The sequence below is a fragment of the Periophthalmus magnuspinnatus genome, chromosome 9 (assembly GCF_009829125.3).
Source record: "Periophthalmus magnuspinnatus isolate fPerMag1 chromosome 9, fPerMag1.2.pri, whole genome shotgun sequence".
Taxonomy (NCBI): Eukaryota; Metazoa; Chordata; class Actinopteri; order Gobiiformes; family Gobiidae; genus Periophthalmus; species Periophthalmus magnuspinnatus.
Window position 1 is genome coordinate 55,384 of NC_047134.1, and position 6,000 is coordinate 61,383.

A 6,000-nucleotide genomic window follows, 5' to 3' on the forward strand; every position below is an offset into this window, starting at 1 on the left:
CATCCATCCATTTTCTTCCGCTTATCCGGGGCCGGATCACAGGGGCATCAGTCTAAGCAGGGACTCCCAGACTTCCCTCACCCCGGACACATAATCCAGCTCCTCCAGTGGGACCCCAAGGCATTGCCAGGGCAGAGAGACATAGTCTCTCCAGCGTGTCCTGGGTCGTCCCCAGGGCCTCCTCCCGGTGGGACATGCCCGGAACACCTCCCTAGCGAGGCGTCCAGGAGGCATCCTGAGCAGATGCCCGAGACACCTCAACTGGTTCCTATGGATGTGTAGGAGCAGCGGCTCTACTCCAAGCTCCTCACAAACTCCTCACCCTATCCCTAAGGGTGCGCCTGGCCACCCTACGGAGGAAACCCATTTCGTCCGCTTGTATCCGCGATCGATACAAAATGTGTTTATCTCACTGTAGTGACCATAGGTTATGAGCTCTGGGTAATGACCGAGATTGACAGGCGGATCGGTGCAGCGTCTGCAGTGATGCGGTCGCTGTATCGGTCCGTTGTGGTGAAGGAGCTGAGCCCAAAGGCAAAGCTCTCGATTTACTGTCAATCTACGTTCCTACCCTCACCTATGGTCATGAGATAGAGATATGTAATATAGTTTATACCATATTTCACTCTGGAACAACAAACCGTAAACAAAAGCCATGAAGAGAGAGAGGGGGGGACGGAATAAAAGGGACAGGAGAGGGAGGAGGGACTGGAGAGAAAGAGGGAGGGAAGAGGAGGAACAGGACAGGAGAGGGAGGAAGGACTGGAGAGAGATAGGAGGAGGGACAGGAGAGGGAGAGGGAGGAGGAGCGACAGGAGAGGAAGAGGGACTGGAGAGAGAGGGAGGGAGGAGGAGGGACAGGAGAGGGAGGAGAGACTGGAGAGAGAGGGAGGGAGGAGGAGGGACAGGAGAGGGAGGAGAGACTGGAGAGAGAGGGAGGAGGAGGGACAGGAGAGGGAGGAGAGACTGGAGAGAGAGGGAGGAGGAGGGACAGGAGAGGGAGGGAGGACTGGAGAGAGGGAGGAGAGAGAGGGAGGAGGAGAGACAGTAGAGGGAGGAAGGACTGGAGAGAGGGGGGAGGAGCGACAGGAGAGGAAGAGGGACTGGAGAGAGAGGGAGGAGAGACTGGAGAGAGAGGGAGGAGGAGCGACAGGAGAGGAAGAGGGACTGGAGAGAGAGAGGGAGGGAGGAGGAGGGACTGGAGAGAGGGAGGGAGGAGGAGGGACAGGAGAGACTGGAGAGAGAGGGAGGAGGAGGCCCAGGACTAGGGTGCAGTGAGTGGCAGGTGCTTTATCTTTGAAAAAGCACAAACCTGCACCAAGTGTCAAAGGTCAAAGTGAAGAGGTCAGCCCACCCAGACAGCAGGTTGTGAACTCTGAACAAATGAAATACCTTCAGCCGACCCACAGAAATAACACTGAACCTTTGGGTCTGCCTGACACGGGAGACAGGCTCACCAGAGACAGGCTCAGTGGGCACTTTTACTAGTGAACTATACTTTTTTGCACACTGTAGTGAACTATACTTTTACACTGTCTGCACACTGTAGTGAACTATACTTTTACACTGTTTGCACACTGTTGTGAACTATACTTTTACACTGTTTGCACACTGTAGTGAACTATACTTTTACACTGTTTGCACACTGTAGTGAACTATACTTTTACACTGTTTGCACACTGTAGTGAACTATACTTTTACACTGTTTGCACACTGTAGTGAACTATACTTTTACACTGTTTGCACACTAGTGAACTATACTTTTACACTGTTTGCACACTAGTGAACTATACTTTTACACTGTTTGCACACTAGTGAACTATACTTTTACACTGTTTGCACACTGTAGTGAACTATACTTTTACACTGTTTGCACACTGTAGTGAACTATACTTTTACACTGTTTGCACACTAGTGAACTATACTTTTACACTGCTAGCACACTGTAGTGAACTATACTTTTACACTGTTTGCACACTGTAGTGAACTATACTTTTACGCTGCTTGCACACTAGTGAACTATACTTTTACACTGTTTGCACACTGTAGTGAACTATACTTTTACACTGTTTGCACACTAGTGAACTATACTTTTACGCTGCTTGCACACTAGTGAACTATACTTTTACACTGCTAGCACACTGTAGTGAACTATACTTTTACACTGTTTGCACACTAGTGAACTATACTTTTACACTGTTTGCACACTGTAGTGAACTATACTTTTACACTGTTTGCACACTAGTGAACTATACTTTTACGCTGCTTGCACACTAGTGAACTATACTTTTACACTGTTTGCACACTGTAGTGAACTATACTTTTACACTGTTTGCACACTGTAGTGAACTATACTTTTACACTGTTTGCACACTAGTGAACTATACTTTTACACTGCTAGCACACTGTAGTGAACTATACTTTTACACTGTTTGCACACTGTAGTGAACTATACTTTTACGCTGCTTGCACACTAGTGAACTATACTTTTACACTGTTTGCACACTGTAGTGAACTATACTTTTACACTGTTTGCACACTAGTGAACTATACTTTTACGCTGCTTGCACACTAGTGAACTATACTTTTACACTGCTAGCACACTGTAGTGAACTATACTTTTACACTGTTTGCACACTAGTGAACTATACTTTTACACTGTTTGCACACTGTAGTGAACTATACTTTTACACTGTTTGCACACTGTAGTGAACTATACTTTTACGCTGCTTGCACACTAGTGAACTATACTTTTACACTGCTAGCACACTGTAGTGAACTATACTTTTACACTGCTAGCACATTGTAGTGAACTATACTTTTACGCTGTTTGCACACTAGTGAACTATACTTTTACACTGTTTGCACACTGTAGTGAACTATACTTTTACACTGTTTGCACACTGTAGTGAACTATACTTTTACGCTGCTTGCACACTAGTGAACTATACTTTTACACTGCTAGCACATTGTAGTGAACTATACTTTTACGCTGTTTGCACACTAGTGAACTATACTTTTACACTGCACACTGTAGTGAACTATACTTTTACACTGTTTGCACACTAGTGGACTATACTTTTACGCTGCTTGCACACTAGTGAACTATACTTTTACAATGTTTGCACACTGTAGTGATCTATACTTTTACGCTGTTAGCACACTGTAGGGAACTATACTTTTACACTGTTTGCACACTGTAGTGAACTATACTTTTACACTGTTTGCACACTGTAGTGAACTATACTTTTACGCTGCTTGCACATGTATAAAATTCCTGTATGTGAATAAAGACACTTTTTGACTGTAAATGTCACTTTTCAGCGCTGATTACAGATGAAATATACTTCTTTACACTATAAAAATACTTCTGTGTTTATGAATGACATTGCCACAAATAGAGAACATTATTTAATGTTATTTAATGTGTCAGTAGATGTAATAAATGATGTAAGATCAAACGTATCTAATTATTCAGAACTAGGCTCATTTTTCTTGAATAAAATCAAACATGCAGTATTAACACACTTTCAAATATTGTGTTTTTCACTACTGGTTTGTTGTAAAAACAAACGATACAAAATGTGTTTATCTCACACTGCACAGGACATTTGCCTGTGTCACCCCCTGCTGGACATGGTGAGAACAGCACATTAGAGCTTTGCAGGTCTGGACTTTTTTCTACATTCACTTCGGTCACTTTGTAATTTTAATATCGTAACAAAACTAACTCAGTTTCAGACTAAGGAAAAAGGCTTGACACTTGATTCACAATGATAAAAAAATGAGATAATTTAAAGCTCCTGTATCACACAAACGGACTGTTGTAGCTCTAATGCGGTGTCCTCCTTGAAGTTGAGTTGTGTTTTGTTTCATTCACACATGTTTGAGTAACTCTTTATTATTAGTCTGTTACATCTCCAAAGCTCAAAATGTGACACAGACGGGACACAGAGGGGACACGGGGGCGGCACAGGGGGACACAGGGAGGACACGGGGGGACACAGATGGGACATGGGGGGGGGAGACACGGAGGCGACTCAAAGGGGACACAGACGGGACACAGAGGTGACACAGAGAAGACACCGAAGGGACACGGGGGGGACAGAGATGGGACATGGGAGGAGACAAAGAGGCAACACAGAGGGGACACAGAGGGGAGACAGAGGACAAAGGGGAGGACACGGAGGGGACACAGACGGGACACGGGGGGTTACGGAGGCGTCACAGATGGGACACAGAGGGGACACAGAGGACACAGAGGGGACATAAAGAGGACACAGACGGGACATATAGAGGACACAGACGGGACACAGAGGCGACACAGAGAGGACACGGGGCAGCACGGGGGACGCAGGGAGGACACGGATGGGACACGGGGGGGCACAGAGAGGACACAGAGGAGACACAGAGGGGACATAGAGAGAACACAGAGGTGACACAGATGGGATACAGCGGTGACACAGAGGGGACACGGGGGGAGACGGAGGTGACACAGGGGATGCAGGGGGGACACAGAGGGGACACAGGCGACACAGAGGGGACGCGGAGGGGACATGGGGGGGAAACTGGTGCACAGGGAGGACACGGCGGGGACACGGGGGACACAGAGTTGACACAGAGGCGACACAGAGGGGACACAGAGGGGACACAGAGGGGACACAGGGTTAAATGTAAAGTGAATTGCAGCCTGATGGCGTCTCTGGATCAGGAAGCATGTCCATGGTCACTTCCTGTTTGTACCGTGGCGGCTAATAGCTACGTCCATTTAAATCAAGTCCATGGCGTTGGCTGGGCGCTGTTTCGATGACGCGGTTTGTGTTGTGCCTCATTCTATTGTTGGAGAGCGGGGAGCCCCTCACGCTCTTCCACAAAAACGTTTTGTTGGGGTTCACCGGGTTCGTTCCTGGAGAGTCTTGGGCATCAGAGGAAGGATATGGCAAACGCCGCCCTGAATAGAGAGGGGGGCCCCGGAGAGCTGAGGGCCACCGTGACCTGTGTGTGCGATTTGGCCCCCGTTTCGCCGCATTCACTCAGAAATTGGCCTCAATTAGAGCAATTATGGTGATTTTAGTGTGTCCCTCAGAACAGAGCAGAGGCTGTACGCACAACACAGACCCATCAATCATCCCGAGGCCCGAGCCGCATTCCCCTGGCCACGCTTCAGCCCGCCGAGCCGCTCTCACACCGATACTGCTGCACGAGCCGATGCTGCGGTACGAGCCGATGCTGCGGTATGTGCTGATACTGCACTACGAGCCGATACTGCTGCACGAGCCGACGCTGCGGTACGAGCCGATGCTGCGGTACGAGCCGATGCTGCGGTATGTGCTGATACTGCACTACGAGCCGATACTGCTGCACGAGCCGACGCTGCGGTACGAGCCGATGCTGCGGTATGTGCTGATACTGCACTACGAGCCGATACTGCTGCACGAGCCGACGCTGCGGTACGAGACGATACTGCGGCATGAGCCGATACTGCGGCACGAGCCGATGCTGCGGCACGAGCCGATACTGCTGCACGAGCCGACGCTGCGGTACGAGGCGATACTGCGGCATGAGCCGATACTGCGGTATGCGCTGATTCTATGGTACAAACCAATACTGTGGTACGAGCACTTCAGTCAGCTGAGCCGCACTCACGCCGCGCGGTGTTTGGCAGCGTCGCGTCCGTCATTTTAGAACAAATGAAAAAACAATCCTCAGCTCCCCCCTGAAGTGTAGCGCAGGTACGAGGGCCGCCAGCAGGTGGAGCTTTGTTTTATGAAGTGATTTTAGATAAATATTGTGATTTAAAATATGTAAATTATAACAATACAATGATCCACGTGAGAACCATAAAGACACAAGCTCAATAGCTCTGATTTTACTGAAGCTTTTTACCTTTTTTTTCTTGTTTAAATCCGCATCACGTCCTGTTAACAAATGTTCGTGGTTCATATCTGGGGTCATACAAAGGTCATGTTCATCAAATCATTTTAAAAAAGCTACTTCATG